General features: G+C 43.0%; 1 protein-coding gene across 7 annotated transcripts in view; it reads right to left on the bottom strand.

The window, feature by feature from the left end:
* The window catches only part of ADGRL3 (adhesion G protein-coupled receptor L3), a 480889-nt gene extending 472705 nt beyond the window's left edge, over positions 1 to 8184 (bottom strand). Inside the window, exon 1 of one of the 7 annotated variants that reach the window (XM_056489462.1) lies at positions 7373 to 8184. The gene's annotated coding sequence lies outside the window, so the exon portion shown is untranslated. The remainder of the gene's footprint in view (positions 1 to 7372) is intronic. The other 6 variants (XM_056489463.1, XM_056489464.1, XM_056489458.1 and 3 more) reach the window with 6 other exon arrangements.
* Positions 8185 to 23692: the final 15508 nt, after the last annotated feature.

Below are 23692 nucleotides of genomic sequence, written 5' to 3'. Positions count from 1 at the left end.
AAGCCAACTACTACAAGATTACAGACCAGTACTGTGTACCCCCAGATAAACTTCACATTAAAAAATCATTCAGGATTGAATCCCAAAGCCTTTTGCAAATGCAGGAAAAAAAAAGAAAGGAGACAAAAAAAAAAAAAAAAAAAAAAAAACAAAACAAAACGAAATCCAAACCAAAAATGCAAAAGAACACAGCAATGAAAGTGGCAAAGATTCACATTACAGAGCACATATGGGTAAAAAAAAATGCAACATACATCTTGCTGAAACAAAAACACCCAAACAACAAAAACCTGTGCCCTTTGAAGTGAGTGGTGGGAATCTGTACCATTTTGAAATCACAGTGTTTCAGTCAGTAACATATGCAAAGGCAAAGCAAAAGAAAAGGAGTTAACATGATCCCTGAAATTCTCAACTGTCTCCATTAGTGAAACATAAAAAAAAAAATAGCTACAAGGGGTGCTTTTTTCCTTTCCTCCAGCAGTCTTCAGAACAGAAAAACATAAAAATAAAATAAAATTAAATTAAATTGGGGGGGGGGGGGGGGGGGGCCGGGGAAGGAAGGGGAAAAAAAGAGAAAAAATCCAGAGAGCTATTGAAAATCTCCTCACAGGGTCAGCTGTCACTGGAATGCATTTGAGTATTCAAGGTACCCACCCATGCAGAACATCAAAAACTGGGCTTGTGTCCCTCCCCTATTCTCACGGGCTTAAACCAAGGCTTGGTTTGCAACACTGAAGAGCAAGGCAGGGCAGTGCCTCTGCAGGGCTCCTAAACAGAGACCCACCCATCAAACAGAACAGGGGCACTGCTTCTGCTTAGGGCTTCCCTTGTCTCCTGCTGTCCTCCAACACAACACACTGGCTTTATCACTGAAAAAAAAAAACGAGTAACAGCTCAGCAGCTCACAGTGCTGGGCTCTTCCAAACTAAACCCTCCATCTAACCTAGGCCTGCCCAAAGTTAGGCAGCATATTTGTAGCTAGCATGCCCCTTACTCCTTGCTTGAAAGAAAGTGTTGACATCCCTGAGTACGCTGCAAACAGCACTTCTGCAACGCAGTGAAGCTTCTCTTCCTCACTGTGAGGGCAATGAAAAAAATCTCATTAAGGCAGGCTTGGGATCAGCAACTTCAGAATGGAAAAAGCCTGCTACAACAAATAAGCACAGACCAGCACTGACTCTGATAAAACACGTGCTCAACACATCTCAAAATGTGGTTGTTCTATTTTGGTGCTGGACTACTAACCAAGCAACTCAGCTTAAATTTTAAAACTGCAGGCCCATGCACAAGTTATTGTCCATTACTGCACCTACCAAAATACAACCAGAAAATAAATAGGGAGAGTCCTTCCAGCAAGACAATTTAAAAAATGAAACAAACAACTCTATGCATCAGCACCATCATTTCACAAACAAAATCCATGTATGCACACACACAGACATACAAGTGTGAGTACGTATGTTTTGGGTACAGATTTATGATTTTTATGATTATAGATTTCATCTAAAGCCAAAATTCTTTTTCACTTCCCTGAGTCGGACAAAAAAATCAGAACTGTGTCTGTTCCCCTAATCATGGTATTTATATGTCTATATATGTGCCTGCACATAATAAACAGATGCTCTAAGACTGCATTAGTCAGAATGTTCCTATTCCCCAAACTTCAAACAGTGCTCATGGATGCAGTGGCCTCAGTTCTGTTTCAGGCCTCAGATTCTTGTTTCCTGGGGAGTGGGTAAGGGATTTGCTGTAAAAACTCATATATATTGTACACAGTGACTCTTACAAACAAATTAATTGCCATTGGTATAAAAGCACTAAGAGTCTTATCCAAAGGGGCCAGGTTTAGACTAGAGCTCCTTTCAGAACAGTGCAAGGCTGGCACCTTTGAGCAGGACTTTGCAGTAGGGTAATTCATGGCTAAATTTGAAGCACCACTTCTACAAAAGCACAAAGAGCCCTGTTTCACTTCATTCTTACTTTGCATTACTGTAAGGAAACACTTATGTTGGTCCTTTGCATTTATGACACTTAGCTCTAAGTTTCAGAAATGCATAGGTCTATTCCAAAGTTCAAAATCAATGACATTACCTGCTATAAATCAATGCAACTGCAATCAAATCAGTAAAGCTCTTACAATTAATAGTAGCAAAGCTATAATCCAAACTACTCAAAACACTGTGCATAATATTTCAAAGCTGTTCCCTGACAGGTACCCACTGTAATGAATGGGAGTTGTGCTACAGGCCTCTGAAATAATTCCTGTGTAATTACTCACGTGTTGACTAACGTGCCTTAAAAAAAATAATTTTCAAAAATCCTGGCAGAGTGAGCACCAATGGATGCTCTGTCAAAGTTTATTACTCTTAGGCATTTAAACGAAATCTACAACTTCATGTTGCCTAACTGGGACAGCTGCCAAACTCCTCTTTGCTTTCTTCAGAATGGTGTCTATTTCATGACCCTTGAAACTGAAAGCTGTCAAGCCTCAAACAAAAGTGTCTTGATTTTAATTTTGGACTGTTTTCACCAACACATTTTAGAAGTGTACACAGATTTCTACTCCTCCTTTGTGTTCACTGCTTTGTTCGGCCTGAAATGCCACCTCTGGCAAAGATGTTACAAAACAGTTATGAGAAACTTGATGCTGAAGCAGGGAAATGTTTTTGAAAAGATACTACATCTGAGATTCTGGAGCTTCTTTTCAGAAGGTACCACGTGTGAGATTCTTGAGCATCTTCTCTCACAAGGAAGCCAACAGAAGGGCTCCACTGACTACAGTGGGAGCTCCCATCACAGAAGCAGCAGTACCTCCCTCAGATGGAAGTGGGCCTGAAGTAGAGATGAAAAGTTCAAAAAGAGAGAGAAAAAAAAACTCAGCTGAAGGAAAACAGAGGTTTCAGGCAGGCTGAAAAAATCCCACACTGAGCACTATTTAGTAAGTAAAACTGTGGTCCAGAACACTATTAAAATGGTGTTTTCATTGCCTGAAAAGACTAGCTACCTTGCTATAGTTACAGATGCTTGGTCCAATGACTGGGAAAAACATCTGCCTTACAGGCAAAATCAGAAGGCTCTCTGAAAAGACTGCTGAAGTAAGAGCTGTAGTGTCAAGGTGTCCTTAGAGAAGTTGTCTTAAAAATGAACACTTAGCTTGCAGCCAAGAATTTGAGACTGCACTGTAGAGATTATCTAGTGAGGAACATAAAGCAAGCATTACACTGCAAACCTGGAGGCCAAAAACAGGCAATGAGATAACGTCCCAGATAGAATCACATCACAGATTTGAGTAGGAGGTGGTTTCCTTGCCATTAAAGAAGCAAGAATTAAAAGTAGATGCTTAAAAGCAATGTTCTCTTTCTACTTCATCAGCCTGCTCTAGGAGCTTCCACTGCCAGTAGACATTAGGATGAGATCAGGGAGTGCTGGAGCATCTCAACACCTACAGAAACAGGACATATTCACATGCATCCCAAGCAGGGATTAAAGAGCCTGGCATTAAGTGCTGGTGAGGATCGTGACAAACATTTGGCTTAATTCAAGGCAGGCATGACCCCAGGAGATGAGGCAGTCACAGGCCAGCATGTCATACTGCCTTACTGGGACATTCCTACAAACACACCCGTGCATACTGAACTCCTGAAACTGACAATTTCTAGCTCTCCATCCTGCAGCTGAAAGCACTGCCTAAAGACATAGCAGAAACTGAAGTGTGGCTGCACACTCAGAACTTGGCATCATGGTGCATTTTTCATATTCCCATCCCAGCAGGAGGGCATCTACTGAATGAGGAAAGGACCAGCAGGGAAGAAATGGGTGTTCATGAACATCTCTCCATAATGTCAATGCTCACCAGTACATACTACCTCAATAAGCAGCCCATCAGAAGGGGCAGACAAAACATTCTTTATTTTGCAGGGCTGTCCTGATGTTTCAGTATTGTCCTCAGCAACCCATCAACACTCTGATGTCTATCTCTCAGATGATCACTGCTCCAAAAAAAAAAAAAAAATTTTGAGTTGTTCTTACAAACCTCTTGTTAAGCCTCTAGGGAATAAAAATTTTCATCAAAATCACTCCAATCACAGCATTTGGCTGTTTCCACAACCACCAAGTAACATAATTACAACAGGAAAAGAAAAAAAGGAACTTATTTAAAGCATAGAAATCCTTGTGCCTATCCTCCATGCTTTAGCTTTTCACTAATCCATTCTTGCTCCCTGAATTCCATCTCTTCCATCAATCTTTAACCCATCCTTTATACTGTGTCAGGCATGAAATTGCTTCCTAGTCAATCTACACCAGTTCCAACACTATTAGTATTGAAATTATTAATAAATCACCCATTCCTAGGACTTCTCCATTTACAAAGACTTCCCTCCCCCGTGTGCATGAATAAATGTGTTGATGATGCATCCACCCATGCTCTGAATGTGAAAACCCTGACGGCAGCATCAGGCCCTCCAGCTGAGTGCTGCCCAAAGCTAAAGGTCACACATATTCCTGTTCAGTCCTGGCTGATAATTCACTCTACCTGCCTCTAAATATTTATTTTTATTTATTTTTCTAACAGCCCTGCAACACTGGGCTGAGATTCCCAGCCTATCAGTCAGCTGGCTGGATGTGTGTGCCTGCATTTTCACCTACAAACCTGCTTGCACTTCCCTCCCAGCTAGCAAAGAGCACAGGCTTCATGTTTGCACCAGCAGGCACAGGGCAATTTGCTTTCTGTTTCAGGAGGAAAAAAGCCTTTTTTGCAATTAATGCTTGGATAGGCAATCTGAGCTACTCTGCCACATCACCCCCGACTGGGAGGACATGGTCCCCATGGCATCCCAACCTGTGGGATGCACAGCCAAGCAAACAAAGGAGGGGGTGGAGGGATGGACCCGGCAGGGCTCAGGGAGAAATTCAAATATCCTAGGCTGAGACATAAACTACTTCATCTCCGGAGGGCACCAAGAAACTGAAACACCAGCTCCCAATTTGTCACAAAAAAGCATCTCCGTGAGGACTCGGTAGCCTCAACTCAAAAAATACCATTAAAATCTCACTGCCCCACAAAGCAGCACTCAATGTTTTCACTATCATCAATCTACACTGTCATTTATCTTGTTCCGGATTTCAATGCAAAACTAAACGTACCTTCTCCTAACCACCCCAAGAAGAAAAGGGAAAATATATATTTATTTAATAATAGAAGTTATATGGAACTCACAGGTCAAGACTAGCTTTATTAAAACTTCAGTCCTTTTGGAAATAAGCACACCAGAGATTTGTATCCACTTTATTTTTTGCTAGGAGGTAACAAGACAACAGTCACTTAATAGTAAATCAAGCCTAAATAAGGAAAAAGTACTCTTAAAGAGCAGGAACAGGAGCAGCCTCGACCACATCAAGGGGGACTAACTCCTGTTCTCTCAGAGCAGTTTAATCTTTAGGAAAAAAATACAGCATTACCATGGAGCCCTAACCTGAACTTTGTCACCCAACATTGGCATGGATCTAAAGTGACAACTGCAGACTCTTTGACAGGAGCCCATTTTAACCTGTAACACCTGGTTTACTCCCATGAAAAACTCCATGGAAGAATTTTTTCCTAATGAATGCACAGTAGAAGCCTGTTCGTATTGCAAACCCCTGGAAATGATGATAAATGAGCTCTACAAAGCACATGCTACTACTCAATACCAAGCAGCCAGCATTGGCTGTGCTCTTTAAGAGGCAGCATTCCACAATGAAAATAGAATTTATTTCTTTTCAACTCCAGGGAAGATTTCTTTCTGGTCAGCTTTGAAAATTTTGATCTTACACTCTGGAATAATCAGTGCTGTAATACAGAGAGAAACTGCAGCCGGCAGACTACCTCTCTGCCTTATATCAAGAAACAGATGGCATTTTCGCCCTTTCCTTTGCATCCCAGCCTCCCTCTAAGCAGCTGGCTGCCTGAAACCAGAACTGTGAGAGTGGAAATGGCAATAACTCCTAAGGAGTCATCTAAACAGGAGAGTAAATACAACAGACATGGGTTGTTTTGGCTAAAACGATGATGAACTCTACAGTTGACAAGCAGAAACAATACACTGCTGTTGGCCAAAATACGAGTTGTTTTAACTACCGAAGAGAAGAATCTCTCGCCTATAGTGAAAGGCAGAGCAAGAGAGGCTCCTTTCCTTCCTCACCCCTCAAGGAAAACTACACATCTGCCTGTCTATAGGGGAAAGGGTGAAGGGAAAAAACCCAACTATATGTGTCGGAGGTCGGTGTTACTCCCCTGGACAACTCCAGATGCAGGGCTGCTGATCAAACTCAGTCCTGGAAGGCAATCCCCCAAATAGCCAGGGCACATCTCTGGGGTAGTGTAGCTACATCTTCATTAGCACTAACGGGCACCAGCTGGAGGAAGGCTCCTCAAACAGGGGAGCAGGGCTGCTCTCTGGCTGATGGCAGCGAGGAACCAGCAGCCTCACAACCGTACTTCCAAGTTAGGCGGTCAAAAGATGCTTGCGAGGGGAACGCAAGTAAATAATTAAGGGAGCAAATAAACAGAGGGTTAAAAGGAAAGAGGCATTAAAAATGCGATTTCCGTCGTTCAGCTATACATACCGGCCCCTGCTCAAAAGAGCCAGCAAACGCAGCCTCACAGGCAGGATGTGGGGAGTGAGCACATCCCTACCTACACCGTGCGCTTCGCTCTCCGGCTGCACGGCAAGGCGAAGCTCCTCGCGTCTACCTGTAACCCGGGGCTGCTGGATTCAGACCTCTGCCCTAACACCCCTCACATCCGCGCACAGGCAGCCCCCAACACACACCCCCAATTCGGCAGCATCCCCCCGCTCATGCCCCCTGATATCCAAGAAAGCAATTGCCTCTCGAGGCACCCTTCAGCGATTAAACAGCAACGCAGATCCACGAAGGAGTGGGTATGAACACGGGGGAAGGGGGGAGGTTGAGGAAACATAATGAAACTCACGAATTCCTCCGTGTAACACCAGCAAACCCCCCGGTCCAACGTAGTGCCTTTCATAGAAAAAAACCAAGAGAGAGCAAGAACAACATCTACCAGGTCCCCTCCATCTCCTCAGTGCCTCTGTCACCCCGGCTATGCACAGCCAAACCCGGCTGGAGCCTACGAGGCATTTCCGAACAAGATGCACACCCCTTGTCTCCACCGTGGCTTCCCAGCGTGCAGACCCAGGGAGATGCTCCCCTGTTACCTGGAAGATCCTGCCAGCCCCCCGAAGACAAACTATCCTTATTACAGCACAATTCAATCCAAGCGTGCGCCCAGGGCGGCCGGCACCCTTCCGCCCGATGGAAGCGGGCAAGGGCCGGGCAAGGGCTGCTGAGCATCCATCCGCTGGTTAGTTACCTTTAGTCACCGCCGGCTCCTGAGATGCGAGTCCCCATCGGATCCTCAACAACCTGCAGCAGGGAGCTGCTGCCACAATCCAGCCATTAAAACCAGGGGTGGGAGTAGGAAGCAGACCTGGCTTCACAGTACCAAAGCCCCCAGCCAAGAGGAAAAGGGGGGCGGACGAGAAGACCGGAACGTCGCTCAAGCAAGGAAAAATTAAAAAAAAAAAAAAAGAAAAAAGAAAAAAAAAAAAAGGAAAAATAGAAAGGAGTAAAAGTCTTTCCTTTTCTGCCGTGTTCTTCTGCTACACAAGCTTTCCTCCCGGAGGACGAGGGTATGTGGGGATGGGGGAGGCGATCGCTCCCTTCTCTTCCCCGCCGTCGCCGACCCCTCTGGACGAAAGCCCCGCTCCGATTTACCTCCTCCAGGTGGGCAACTTCAGAGCAAGGTGATGTCTCCGGAGCCGGCACCACCGGCCAGGCGATTCGGATGCGGCAGAGTCATTGCCTGTGCTGCTGCTGCTGCTGCCGCTGCCGCCGCTGCTGCTGCTGGGGAAGAACAGCCGCTGCCGAAGAGACCACCAAAAAAAATAAAAAAAAAAAGGAGAGAAATCTTCCACCATCCCCCTTTCTCTCTCTCTCCCCTCCAGCACCAGCCGCTCTTCGCATCCGCTCCCCTGCCCGCGGCCCCTCGCTCCGCCGGGGCTGGGGGACACAAAGGCGCCCGCGCAGAGGGAGGCGGGTGGTCCTCAGCCCCCCGCGCTCCGCAGACACCCTGGATCCTTCCTGCTCTTCCTCCTCCTCGCGCTGCGGAGACCGCCAGCCCCGGCGCGGCGCGGCTGGGCGCGGGCGGGCGGGCGGAGGGGGCGGCTCCGCGGGCGCGGAGGGGGCGGCTGGGCGGGCGCGCCCCGCGCGGTGCTCAGCGGGCGCGGGGGGGCCGCATGGCCGGCTCGGCACGGCTCGGCTCGGCTCGGCTCGGCACGGCGCACACGCTCCGCACACGGGCAGCGCGACCCGCGTCCCCCGCAGGGCCGGGCCGGGAGCGCGGAGCGGGGCCCGGGAGGAGGCGGCGGGCGGCGCGGCGCTGCTGCCCTGCCCGGCGGCGGCCGCACGGAGCCGGGCGGGCGGCGAGCCGAGGGGCGGGGGAGCGCCGAGGGCCCGGATCTGGGTTGCGCGGACGCGGGCTCCACCTAGCAGCCGGCCGGCACCGCACCGCACCGCACCGCACCGCAGCCAGCCCTAACCCCGCAGCCGCTGCACCCCGGCCCCCGCCCGCCGGCACCTGCCCCGCAGCCCCTCCCGAAAGGATCCCGCACCGCCCGCTTGGACACTCTGCCCCGGGCTGCCCTGCCACCGAGCCAATCGCAGCCTGCACACCGGGCACGGACCCGCTCCGCACTGGATCTCCCGCGTCCCGATTGGCCGCTTGGAATTTTGTGCCCATCCGAGCAGCCAATTGCAGCCTGCCTTTGCGGCGCCGATCCATCACCTGCGTGGTCCCCTGACCCCCGGCTGGGTGCTCTGCCCGCTGCTGCCGTCCCAGAAAGCAAACTGCAGCCTGTATTTGAACACAGACCATTCCCCACGAGATTCCCCAGCTCAGGATTGGCCTCCCAGCCCGTTGTCCACAGCCAAGCAGCCCATCGGACCCCACCTCCTGGTCAAGGATGGTCTCCCCGCTGCCCAGCACGCGGATGGGGCTCAGGCCAGCCTGGCATCAGCTGGGGCCAGCAAGACACTCCATCCTTGCCCTGGCACCCCCAGCAGGTGGGAAACATGAATCCCCTCCTCTCCTGAGAGTCAGGAGCCTCCAGGAAAGAGGGCAAGAAGCCTGCCTGCCTTTGCGTTAACATTTGTAATCTTAAATGCTTACGTGGGACCTCTGGAAATAATGGTGCTTGGCTGGAGCATGCTAAACACTTTCCTCACAAACCAAATTGTTTGTTTGCTTTTGGTTTTTGAGGAAAGGACCTAAATAAATGAAGCTCTTTTAACAACGAAACAGACAAGAAAGTAGATTTCAGAGAATCGTCGTTTTCTCGTTGCCTGAGTGCTGGCACATGAAACACACCACACTTTATCCCAGTGACCAGACCTACTTGGGGAGTTGCTGCTGCACTCCCAGCTTTGACTGTAGCCAAGAGAGCTGGAAGAGCCCAAATGAGGTCTCCTGATCCAACCCGAGAGAAGATCCACTGAGTTTATTATCCCGCTAAGCTTTTTCCTTAACAAGCTCATAAGTACCCTTGATGATGGAGACCTTGCAAGGCCATCCTTTTAAATGGCATAAGGGAATTAAGTAACCTTGTTTGTTAACTCAGACCATGAGTCAGGAAGATGCTCACACATGTTCCTAGCTGAATTGCTAGTTAGACAAGCACAGAAATGTGTATTTAAGGTTAAGAACTGCTATTGTGGATGCATTGGTGTGCAGTGGAAAATTAGTACCAATAAACATAAGTGCTGTTTTCCCAATAATAAAATCAGGGCCCATTCACTGACACTGCGAAAATAAACAAAGAATATCGATTGTGTTTAGGGAAGGGAAATCTACAATTTTTAACAGATCTGTCTCAAACGTTTCCATATCCAGTAGATCTCTGCAAAGTCATGTTAGAGAACACCTATCCTTTTCCTACATGGCTGCAGAATAGCCCCAAATGTCCAAGTGAATGATGCACAGTCTTCTACAATTATTTGATTTAAGAAAAAGTAGATTTCAAAGCAATTAAAAAGACGTTGTGCTTTGGATCTTGCATTTGGTTCACCAAAATTGTTATCCCTAGTGGAAAAAAGCCCTTGGAGAATCTACTGCTCCATCTTTGGGAAAGTCCTTTTTTCTAACAGCCTTTCTTCCATGGTCTGCATCGAGTGGGAAAAATGAAAAAAACAGGCAAAACAACAAACAAAAAATCCTCCACAAAGCCAACCAAACAAACAGCCCCACTCCCCAAAAAACCCCAAACCAAACTAGCAAAACCACCAAATCTTTAATACTGCTTCTGCTAGAATGCTTAGAGATATGAGATTCTTCAAGATACAATTACCTCTCTGATGATATTCACCATTCACCACATATGCTCTGGGAATGAAACAAAGCCCTACAAGCTGAAATTAGATTTCCTGTATATCTTTAAGCTCTGTTTTAATGCAGAGGTGGGAATGAAATCAAAGTTTAGTCAGCGAGTAAAGAAAAGATAAAAAAAACCACTAAGCTAAAAGTGTGGTGGTGGTTTTTTCCCCCCTCTCATAGCATTGCATATAATAAAGATGGAAAAAGCCAAATAAATTGTGGAGGGAGGCAAGGAAGAGCTTCAGAATGCCACCAGCCTGTTGCGCTGTTGGTGCTTTTTAAAATCACGTCTTGGGCTTAATGCTGTGAGTCAGCCCAGAAAAACTTAGACACAGAGAAGTTGCAGTAGGTTGTGCAGGAGGTTGTCTCCAGAGGCAACAGCAAGATTATTCCCCAAAGGATATTTTCCCAGTACTTCGTCCAGCAAAACTTGAAATGTGTCCAGGGATAAGGTTTCCACCAATTCCCTTGAGTGATTACTCCCCAGTCTCATATATCTCAGCATTTGGAAGATTTTCCTGCTGTTCAGCCTACATTTTTGCATTTCTTAATTTCATACTATTACTTGTGGTTATGGCCCAAATTAATCAAAGTACTTCAATGCATGCTTAAATTTAGGTATGTGCTCAAGCTCCACTGAAATCACATTCCTTGGTGTTTTGCAGGGCTGATGGATCTGCACATGTGTTTTAGCACTGTGCTGAACTGGGACCATGCATCATGCAAAATAATTATCCTTCTCTTACATATTTTTAAGCCATTATCCTCCCCTTGCTTAATTATCGATTAGATAAGCTATATATTTAAGCTACTTAATCTCTCCTTGTGTATCACTCTTTCCAAGAGTCTGATCATTTTTCTTTTTCGGATCTGAATTTCCTGAAACTCTTCCGTGTTGTGTGAGGATGGGTAATGAGGTATTGCAATTTAATGACATATCCCAGGTGTGATTACATAAAGAGCAGTTATTCTGTGCAGCCGGAGGATATAACTTACCTTCACCAGCAACCCCAAAGTGCATTGATCTGTTGTGCTGCTCTATCATTTTGTAAGACTCTATAATCTACTCCTATTCTTTTCCATATCCATCACCCCGGCATTCAGATATTTTTTACTAAAGGCAGACAGCCTTTAGGCTTTGAAATTCAGTGTGGTGTTTTACACTGGGAAACAGGTCCTGTAACAGAACCAAATTGCAACCTTAGAGTGATTTCCAGAACACTTTCTGAAAAAAGAAAACAAAACTCTGTTTCAAGTTGTGTTATTTGAATCTTTTCACCCAGGATTTTGAGTTCCCAATCAATTTACTTCAGGAGGATTTGTCAAACATACCACCCTGGCACCACAGTGCATTGTTTGTTGCTTATTATTCCATTATCCTTCAGGTAGATGTGGAGCTTTAATGATAATTTCATTATTTTTTAATGGTTTAAAAGTGGGTTTACATTTTAATTGGCTGTGATTCTGATTCCTTTTTCTTTTTTCTTCTTTTTCTGAAAATATGTCCTATTTGATTTCTCTCTTTCTCTCATATTTGCATTAACATCCATAAACAGCTGTCACTGAGCCATTACATTCTGTAATGAATTACCTTATTCTCAAAGATGCATGTCATCCAGACCAATTCATGGATACACATTTCTGTTTTCAGGACTATTACCAGTTGTCCTACACAAAACATACAATGTTTTCTTTCCTTCATGATCAAGTATTTTGCTTGGTTTTCACCTTTTTTTTCCCTGATCTGAAGTATTGTCATGAAAAAACTACATGAATTTTTAAAAACAAATGCTGTGGAGTGATACAAATAAGCATCACTGACTTCCTGCTGTAGATCTAGCAAAACTCAGCTTATCTCTGATAAACCCATATTTCCATTGTAAAATCCCAACAATGTGAGTAGATAGATAGATAGATAGATAGATAGATAGATAGATAGATAGTAACACTGAATTAGACCTCGACAGACTCCACATTCTGTGTTTTCTTCTCCCCCATCATCATCTCCTCTGTGGTCCCAGATTAGGAAAGCACCATAAGATCCCTCCCTGCCAGGGAAGCACCTCATGTTTTTGCATGCTGAATTTTCCCACACTCATTTTTAGGCATGAACTTCAGTAGGATTGCTTGCAATGGGCTCAAGCAAAATTCCAAAATAAGGAGTAATTCAAAAGCAGAAATCAACGTCAAGGCTCACACTTTAACTTTTTAGTCTCTTCCTACTAATATGTACCTTCATTTTGATACCATTTTTCTAAGTGCAAGAATAACCTCAAAAATAACAAAAGACCCCCTCCCATATTACATAGAAAATGCAACTAATAATGATGTAATTTTGAAAACCTGGATTGTCAAAAAAATGCTTTCCACTTAAGGGATAGTTTAAGCCATAGCACACTTGCCAACAATAGTAGGTTTGCAGTACCATGGTACCAACAAAAAAGCCTAAAGGAGAGAAAGTGCCATGGGATGTCTGGTCCCTAATTTTTAGCTAGCATATTTCCTTGCATCCTGTTCATGTCCAATGCCTTGTGCAGCAGAAGATGGGTTCTCAATCTCTCAATAACAGTGTGCTGGTTTCAGCTGGGGTAGAGTTAATTTTGTGTACAGAGTCTATTATTGGGCTGTGTTTTGGATTTGTGCTGAACACAGCGATGATAATCTAAAGATGTTTTTGTTATTGCTGAGCAGGGCTTGCACAGAGCCAAGGTCTCTTCTGTTGTTTGTACTGCCATGCTGGCAGGGAGGCTGGGAATACACAGGAGGTTGGAGGAGACACAGCCAGGCCAGGTGACCCAAACTGACCAAACAGATATTCCAGACCATGACCATGCTCAGTGTATAAAGAGGGGAGAAGGAGGAAGGGGGGGACATTTGGAGTGATGGTGTTTTTCTTCCCAGTTAAGTGTGCCATGGGGGCCCTGCTTGCTTGGAGAGGGTTGAACACATTCCTGCCCATGGGAAGCACTGAATTAATTCCTTGTTTTGCTTTGCCTGAGTGCGCTGCTTTTGCTTTTCCTATTAAACTGTCTTTATCTCAACCCACGGGTTTTCTAGCTTTTGCTGTTCCAATTCTCTCACCAATCTCACTGGTGGGGGAGTGAGTGAGCTTTTGCATGGGGCTTTGTTGCTGGCTGAGGTAAACCATGACAAACAGAAATACGCCTGATTTTCTTTTGGTATTCCTGCTCTTTCAGGGGGTGTCAGTGCTGTTTCGGTACTTCCTGAAGCAGAGGCAGTAGGGACATGGAAAGACTTCCTGGCATAGATACTCAAGATAGGGTGTCACCCTGAAAAGTGTAGTATTTATTCCAACTGGGAAGGCTGTGCAAACCCACTGTGGAAGACGGTGGTGACTTGTCGACTGATGGCTTAGACATGGATTGCAAAATGGCCATGCATACAAGCTATCTGAACTGTTGACTTGAATCTGTCTGTAGTCAAAGTAACAAGGCAATTAGACAAAAAAATCATTAATAATTTAGCTTAATTGAAACCTAACAATACAGACTTCCTCTACGATTCCAAGTTATTTCAACTGTTTGGAAAGCATGACCTGTCTCTTGTTCTAGTACATACGTAATGTGGGAGAAAATAAAAATTGTCACTAGAATTTCACTTTAAAGAACATGTGTTGCTTTTTTTTCTTTTCGTTAATTTGAACCAGTGAATTCTCAGAGCTAGCTCTGATTCTATTTTCAAATAAAGGCTCTTTTTATGTGTGGATAAATTAAGCTGTAAGATGTAACTGGCTGCTGTAGAGCAGGGGTGGGACTTTGATGTAGAAGTCATGTTAAAGCAGATGGGTGTGCTGAGCATGCTTCAGCCAGGCTAAATGGGAAGAGCAATTAAATACTCTTCCACACAGTTATTGCTGAAACAACAGGAAGCAGAAATAGCAGAGTAAATAAGCTGTGCCATCCGAGAGGTTTCCCTGGAGCTGACAGAAAATTTGGAAGCAAAGGGGTTTGTTGGTTGCAGCTGCTAGTGAAAGTCAGAGAAGTTCAGGGAAACCAGGAAAAAACTCAATAAACAGCAAAAGCAATGGCTTGGTTGAGAAGGAGAAGAAGCAGAATGATTTTTAGGACCAAAAAGGTGGACAGTAATTTCTGGGCTGCTTGTTGATTTACTGTGGCAGTATTCAGGAAAATCAGATGTTCTTTGAAACAGACAACCCAACAACACACAGATATTTGGTGCCCATACTCCAGGAAACCAAGGGACTGACTTTAATCTATTTACAGGGCAGTTGAAGACGTGTTGCATGCTGCAGCTTGGCATAAATTCACCAGCCAGGATCATGGAGACTTTAGGCTCTGCAAGAAACCAACATGCTCCACCCACGAGAAAGAGTGGCAAATCCACCCCTGGCATCCCTCACAGTGTTACCATGAAGGATGGATGATACTGATGTCCAGAAGGCAGGGTTCCTGATCACATTGATTGCTGGGCTGGAGAGAAATTTGAGCCACCAGGAGAAATGTTGTATTGGCCCTGGGGACTGCTGGGCACGGTACTTTTGCAGTACTGTTAACCATCTATCCTGTAATGCTGATATAATCTGTAAACACTTACCACACCTATCTCCTGGCAAGCAGGATTAGAGAGAAAAAAACCAAGGGAAAATACCACTCTTGTTGCAACACTGTGGGAGGATTTAAAGCCATTTGGGAAACAAAAGTAGGAAATGATCACATCTGAGAAATTGGTGTTTTAAAGGCACTCTCAGAGGACTTTGACTGCCATAGTATAAATTTAGTATTCATGGTATTAATGGAAAAATTCTAAACTGAATAGGAAATTAACTTTCTTACTTGAGGTTATGCTGCAGCGGTAAAGTGATCCTAATTATTTTTAAAACTAAATGCTATTGCTAGGGGTAAATCAGGTTTCAAAAAGAAAGAAATCAATAATACAAAGACAGATTTTGAAGATTTCAAATAATAAAACTAGGTATAGTGGTTTGTATCAAATACAACAGAAAATCCCTTCAGTGAAACATGCATAAGGTTAAGTCTTGAGCAGATACCTCATGCATACAATTTAATGAATAAAAAACATAAATCAAATAAGACTGGGTCAAAACATAGACAAAGGGATTATACTGAAAATCAGAGCTTTAAGAAATGGGTGGTTGTGCAGAGACATGGAATTGATCTTTTTGGTCTTCTGCATGACCTTTTTGCCTCCTGGACTCCGTTTCAGAAATCAGTAGAATGATTTTTTATTAAGTTCAGTTTTCTTTCAACACATAGCAGCAGTCACTGAAATAATGGCTTTCTTTACCCCCTACTGTACAGTTGATTGGCACATCCTTGTTTCACACATTCATTTTATAAATCTTTTAATGCTTGCTCTGATTGAGCTACAGGAAAATGATCCAAGACAAATGGGCAATCTAATCTTCAGATAGTTAGCACAGTGCCTGGCAGCTGAAGAGAAAGCAAACAAAACACCAAAATGTACCAGCAGAGACACCCAACAGGAAGAGATGACTGAAATGCAGAAAGGGCCAGTGGACTCCCACCTGAGGACTGTGTGAAATGCTGAGTAGTCCATTACCAAGGCACTGATACCGTAACAGTGCAAAAAGGGTGACAGTGCCAGGTAGTCTTGAATGTTCCTAAGTATGGCTACAGATGTACCCAATTAGTTTTGTGCTTATTAGGACCGTAGAAGAAAGGTCTTGCTGAGACAAATTCTGAAAGGAAAAGAGGAGCGAGCAAGATGTACCTAATGTCTTTCATGAAGGATAACAGGATGGACTATAAAATGTTATCAACCAGCACACAAAAAAGGGGGTCAGGGACCTCACCTATTCAGCCAAATGGAAATTGGACAGCAATCAATATCTGGAGCAGATTTCAAAAGAGGTTTTCAGGTGCATAATCTCAGCAGAGACCAGTAGGAATTGTGTTCTAAAATCCCTTCCACACTAACCTCTACTTTTGCATGTCTATAAAGAAAAACAACAAGCATATGGTGAGGACTGTAGGTAGCCTGATATTAGGGCATGTAAAATGTGTTGTGGTGGCATCTCTTTAAGCTTGAACTCATCACTTGGTAGATTTTTGAGCAGGAGTTTATTATTCATAACTCTAAAATCCACCCCATCTCATTTCATCTTCTAAGCTGTACAATCAATAATTCAAGTATGAATTTTAAGAAGATTTCCAAATTAAGCCAGACACCCAAATGTATAGGACATACCATACCAATTAGTATACACAACAGCTTCTCGGTGAGCCAAGATGAGGGCAGCATAGTGATTTGGAAAATATGAATATCATTATGCTGAAGAGATGCTTAGAGCAGTAGGTGGGGAATAAGGTTCAAGCATTGGAATTGCTTTTCAGATGTGACCCTCAATATATTTCAGAGATTTGTATCCAAAGCCAGGCCCCTGTAAATTGACTGGCAAATTGATGTGTCCTGGATCACCAGGCTCTTTCAGGGAGCACAGCTAAACCCCAAATACCATTAACATTATTAGAATATGAGAGCTCCCAGTTACTTGTGTTATCCAGTACACCCTTTTCCTCAGGTACATCTTACTCAGTTTCAGCTCATTTAAATGATCTGCACAAGGAGGGAGCTGCAGTACAGCTGTTTTTTGCACTGTTGCTTACCTGATGCCACATGCTTGTTTGTGACATTTTCTGGGCACTAGATGGCCTGGATGTGGCAGTGGAGAACACCATCAAATACAATACAAACAGCAAAATTCCTGCTTTGTGGTGGTCAATCCAGGATGCTCATCATAAATTTAAATCTAGATTACAAATTACCTGCCTTCTGCTTTTTGGAGCACTGACATAGAATGGCCTTTTTTAACAGGGCCCATAAAACTGCTTGTTGTTTACATGTACTTACACGTTGAAGATTGCAAACTTTTGTGTGCAAAGAAGGGAGGAATCATTTCTCCCTGTGAAATCTGTGAGCAGTCTAAGGGCAGTGTAACATCCCTGGCCCCACAATGCTCTCTTTCAAGTCAAAATATGACAGCACTGTGATGTATGCTTTTTATTTTTTATTTTTTATGGTGAACTTTTGGTTGGTTTTTTCATTATTTTATTTTGTAGGGTTTATTGTTTGGTTTTGATGGTTTCACCCTGTTTTTTCTTTTATTTTTATTTTTTGTTTACTTTTAATCAATTCCACTCATTGCCTTGTTGGCTTTGTTAAATACTATCTGTCCATACTCATGTGCTTCTGTATTTAAGAATCCTTAGTTGGACTAAGAATTCCTGCTAGGACTGCTGACCTTATTGATGAGCTGGTTGAGGTTTTATTTTTCTTTAATGTGGCTGTCCTCTAGCTTGGAGGGTTCAAGGCAGTGGGGCTGCATGCTCCTTGGTGTCCTTCCAAGGACTGACATACAGGTGGAGATTCTGTTGCTTGGCTCTGTGACCAAACACCTGCACACTGCTGGCTTTTCTTTCACTGACCTTGAGCATCCTCCTCTTACAAATTCCTGGGTGTCATTTACACCTTTGAATACAAGAATATTTACTTTAACACATGTGTTGAAAGGGAAGGGTCATCCCTAAAGAAATAAAGCTGTTGTTTTATTCAGGAAGGGCAGTAAGGTATAGCCCTTCCAGTGGGGATCCACATTTGCCTCTTTGGCTAAACAAGGCTGAAGCAGAATAGTTCATTCAGGCTGCAAAGCTGAGCCTTCACATAAAAGCTGAAGGGAATGGAAAGGCCAAGGCAGAAACCTGCATTTCACCTCTTCAGGCCATATCTGTACTAGCTGACCTTCATGCATAGTTTTCCTGTACAATGAATATTGGGGAAGGAGAGACCACTCACTTCATCAAGCTGGATCTCATTATGTTACAGACACCAACACCTCAATGTTCATCAAAACCAGCCAGGTTTTTATCTGTAGTATATAAATGCTAATCAGGAGTATATATTTCTACAGATGTGTTAGCAATATCTAGAGGGCACTGTTACTGCTGCTGTCTCTGTTTTTCTGTCAGGTTTTCAGAGGAACCAATTCAAATCCAGCTGTCAATGAGTGGATGCTGTAACCATGTCTTATATTCAGTTTTGGGAAGGTGCATGGCTTATGTTTGTGGTGTTCACAATATTGGTTTATATTTGGTTTGTATTTATTTTAATTTATCTATTTCTATTCTATTTATATTGGCTTTCCCAATAATTTTTAAAATAATTGTAATTATGCTTTTTGTGTCGTTGCCAGTCATTTGTGTTTGTATTATGCTGCATTCTCAGTCTAGTATTTTCTAGAAGTGGACAAGCAATGTCCCACAATGATACAGTCTCCTTCCTTCCTTCCTTCCTAAAGACACCATGCTGGATCTCCTAGCATATGCCTTATGGCCATTAGCAGCCAAAAAAATGTCTCAAGGGGATTTTTATGAATCAGTATTTCTTACTTGGACTAAGATTGCAACAAATCCCCTATTACTCTCCTATTGTGATGAAGCCACTATTTTGTGGCTCTTGCAGAATGCCTGGTAGCCAATTTGACAGCCTTTTAGGTTGCACCTTTAAGAAATCTCTAGCTGTATTGCTGTGATCATAAACTGAACTGCTAATATTCTCCAAAAGCTGACTGCAGTTTTTTATGCTCTGTACTTTCTTCCCTCTATCTTCATTTTATCATTGCCTGTACAAAGAGCCCATTCCTTTGCAGCCATAATTAAGCTCTCAGTTTCTCTTTCCAGTCCTTCTCTGACAGCGATTATCATGTCTCATTTTTTGTAGCTGCTGAAGCTGTCAATCCACAATGCTTCCCAAAAGCCATGTTCAGGTTCACAGAAGCAGGAAGCAAACACAGAAGAAAGTCCCAGAAGTCGGTCATTGTTTTAAAGATAAGGTCTGATCAGGGAGACACGGCTGCTTAGTTGGGGAAGATTTAAAGACAGCATATGGTTCATGTTCAGGATATAAACAGCTTATACACACACCCTGCCACCACACACGTGCTCCAGCTGTCCCCCTAAGCACACATTGCAACAACAGCACAAGCACCTGTGGTATTTTTCCCCATGTACTCTTTCACCTGTTTTAATTTCAGGAACTTTCTCAATTACATGTGGAAGGTTTTTTTTCACAGTTAGTAATGTTTTCTGGATTTCTGCTGCACAATCCGATGCTGTTTCTCCCTTGAGGCCATTTAGATGTTGAACATCCATAAAAACAACCTAGTAAAGCCAGGTGAAGCTGCAGCACATCACCCCATGGGTTTCTTCTGTGTCTGACTCCATCTAGCACTGTGACTCTCACTCCCAAGCCTGTCCAAAGCAAGAGTTCTAAACCACTTGCTCATTTATCAAGAGGAAGCTGTCCTGTAGCTTTTGTCACCTTTGTCCTTCTACTCTGAATTTTTCATTATATTTTGTTTGCAGGAGTCAGTGTTCAAAATAATGAACTTTGGGGTTGTACTGGGGTTTAATAGTGTTTTCTGTTCTCTATCTGCTCTGTAAAACCTTCTATGATTTTACTCAGAATTTTCCAGGATTAAGCTGGGGTTTTCACGGTCTTGCTCTTGAAAGTTACAGGCAGCTTAGAACTCATGTTGTTCACTTGAGTCTTGGATTGCTTTTTCCAAGGTGCATCACCTTAAATCTGTTTCCAATGGGTTTCACCTGCCGTTTTATTACCTAGATTCTTCACCTTCAAAAATAACTTGGTAAATCTTTGGTCAGCTCTTGTTTTCACTAGCTTGACCAACTAGCTTGACCTTGTTTTATTGGGATCTTTTCATTTTAACTATTGGTCCTTTTTAGACTGTTTATAAACATGGGGAACACACAGCTCCTAACATGACTCCATCAGTGAGCTCTATCCACATCAAGAAGTGCCATTAATTCCTACAACTTGTGTTCTGTTTCAGCTACTTACATATCCAGGCACCTCCCCTTACTGGAGCAACATTTTCTAGGTAAATTGATCCATCATTCCCATTTGCTTCCAATCTACTTTTAAAGAATCACAGCAGGTGTTTTTCCCTCTATGCTAGCCCTAATAGGACATGTGAAGCATCAAAAGTTAGAAATACCAAAACCAACAGTGTGATATGAATTTTGTACTCAAAATAAACACATCACATTGTCACATAAATGACTGCCCTGCTATCAAGAAATATTCCCCTATTCTCTCAGAACAATTAACTACACAAGGTTTACAGTACTGGAAGGCATTCACTTACAGACAATGTAGAACAATTTGCAGATGAGGTTGATTGCGCTGGCAGGATTTAACTGAAAAATAAAACAGAGGTACACATTGATTGAAGCTATCTAAATAAAACATGAATGGCTTCTAATGAAAACAGCAGGCAAAACAGCACTTTGAGGCCTCAGCAGCAACATTTTTCTCAGTACAGGTTGTGAGGTAGCCTGAGAAAATAAGGCTTCTTGAATCATTTGCTAATTTACCACCTTAAGATACCTATTTTCAAGATGATGGATTGATGAAATTACTTTTGGTATTATTAATCCCCCTCAGCTCTAAACATTTTGAGTAACAATTTTACGGATTTTAAAAAAACTGATAGTATAATCAATGGGGTGCTGTGGGTTGTGTCAGAAGAGCTGCTTCCTCTCTGTAACACAAACATTGCACCTCACCATGCAGCACCAAAAATCACCTTTTGCTCTGCCACTCTCCCTAAGAAGCAGCTTATCAGCTGGGGAAAACAAGTCCATACTTCCTTCAATCTCCACGGTGTTTCCACTGACTTTTGTGGAGCTACTCTGATTGTCTGGCTACCAGTGCCTGGTGATGGATGGAAAATTAATCTGAGACATGCCTGTGGTTCTTCTCAAGTATGAATGGAATATTTTTATTCATTTGATGTAGTGGGTTTTTATTTGACACCCAGGCATTTCACTTCTTCTGTAGTATTCCACTTTCTTTGACACTGGCATGCAGTTCCTTCCAGCCACCAACAGATTTCATTATGTTTCTGTTTACTTAGTTCTTTAGTATCATTAATGAGGATGTTGGCTAAGTCAAGACCTGCCACTAATCTCTGTGTTATGCTACCTGACAGTGCCTCTCTGTTTTATGTGCAGTTATTTAGCACTACCCTGGGCCATGGACATCTTGCCAGCTCTCAATACACTTGAGAGCAAAGCTGGTGAATAATTTATTAACGAATTTGTGTCTTATGTTCCTGCATGAAATACCTATCAACAGGCTGATTGTTACTGATTCGTTTCTTACTGGAAAAAATTCAAGAAACACTTAATGCAAACATGTTTTAGTGTGTGGGTTGTTGGCAAAGTTCATTAATACAATAGAGACTAATACTTTCTCTGATGTGATTCTGTTTATATATATATAATGTCCATGGAGATTTATTCTTTATGAGGTGTGCCAGAGATGCTGCATGTCTTTTACCTTTATATAACTCTGTTGGTACTGGCTCTTTCATTTTTTTAAGGATTTTTCTGTGAAGAAGCCCCATCTCTTACTTTTGTTTTCCTTTTGAAAATGAATCCCATATTCACCTTTCATTAATATATTGCTCAGTCTCTGGTTTTTTTTCAGTTTTTTGGTTGCAATTGCTATAGTAGAAAATTGGGCTGAATTTTTTTCTTGAAACATCCCTCATTGGGAAATTGATTTTTTTAATTATGTTTTTTTAAAGAAACTATCTAGTCAGTCATTAGCTGTTTTGTCCCTGTTAGAAAGCTGATTTTAGTTTATCAAGCAAAATGTATCTTTCAAGGATTCTTCAGGAAAAATTACAATGTTAGCTGTTTTTTCCCCTCTTGTATTACTTGGGTGGGAAGGTAGGAGGCAAATCACCATAATACCTTGAGATCATCCAGAACCAGTGATTTGCATATGTATGTATATTACTATAATATTAATACATGCATTTCTTAGTTCCCAGGACTCTTCCTTAAAATATTTTTCCTCCTTCCTGTTCCTTTCAGTAAATTCATGCCCTACCATAAAAAGCAAAAATTTGCCGAAACCTCTATAATATAAACTGATACAATACACACAGGGAAAAATACATCTCAGTTTGAACTGTATTGCACTCAGCCCATTTGGACTTGCCCTGCACTTTCAGGTTGGTGTAATATTTTTATTTTATCACCTTGGAGTCACAAGCTCCTAGGCAGTGGGTCTGTCATGGCACAGAAAGAGCTGCCTCTCACAGGCAGGTAGAAAAATTCCTGTACATCAGCCAGTAACCACAACCCAGCCTTCTGCTGAGAAAAAGACATTTCATTTCTAGTGCTTAAGAGCAGTGATGTCAGTGAAAAAGGTTGCTATAAAGTGACAGATGCTTCACCGCCACATCATTCAAACAGGATGAAAAATAGCAGGGGAAAGAAAACCCCAACAAAACACAAAAAAAATCCCAACAACAAAAAACCTAAAAACCAAACAAAACCCAGATTTGAAGCACAATGTTGCACTACTTCAGTGCATGTTCTATTTTCAGAAGGCGCGAAAGAAGCTGAAGCACAATAGGCAATGATTTTTACATTATTCACAACAAAAAGTATTTGTAGAATAATGCAAATACACAGTGGCAGCCTGCAGGCTGTTGTTGAAGGGTAAATGTTTACAGGAGTGCTGGGTGTGAGGCTGTCTTTGGTTTGTATAGCACAGTTTGCATAGCAGAGGGGGTACAGGGGTGGCTTCTCTGAGAAGCTTCCAGAAACTTCCTCTTTGTCTTGCAGGAGGGGGTGGTGGGGGGAAGGTGTCTTTAAGTTTCCATAGAATTATTGCATAATAGAATAGCCCAAATTGGAAAGGAACTATGAGGATCACCAAAGTCCAACTCCTGCCCTGCACAGCACGCTCCAAGAGTCACGCCTGAGAATTTTGTCCAACTATTTCTTGAACTCTTTCAGGCTTGGTGTTGTGATCAGCTCCCTGGGGTGCCTGTTCCAGTGTCCAACCACTCTCTGGATGAAGAACCTTTTCCTAATATCCAGCCTAAACCTCCTTGGCCATATCATTCCCTCAGGTCTTGTCACTAGAGAATAGATCAATGCCTGCCCCTCCACTTCCCCTGTGGAGGAATTTGTTTTATTCCTCATCATCCTCTTTTGATTTTGGTTGGTGAATATCAAATTCTTGGTGTTTGATCGTGCACTTGAAGAAACTGGAAGGCAGCTGTGCTTTGAGAAACATGTTGGTATGTTGGAACAGAAAATCCAAAAGAACTCAGTTTTTCCTGACTTGGGAAAAATTTTCCTAGACAATCCTATTTTTCATTGATAACTTACTTGCTTAAACATAGAGTTCAAACCTGAC

Source organism: Oenanthe melanoleuca, chromosome 4 (assembly GCF_029582105.1).
Source record: "Oenanthe melanoleuca isolate GR-GAL-2019-014 chromosome 4, OMel1.0, whole genome shotgun sequence".
Taxonomy (NCBI): domain Eukaryota; kingdom Metazoa; phylum Chordata; class Aves; order Passeriformes; family Muscicapidae; genus Oenanthe; species Oenanthe melanoleuca.
The sequence above is the reverse complement of the archived record's forward strand: the minus strand, read 5'-3'. Positions and strand labels throughout refer to the sequence as shown.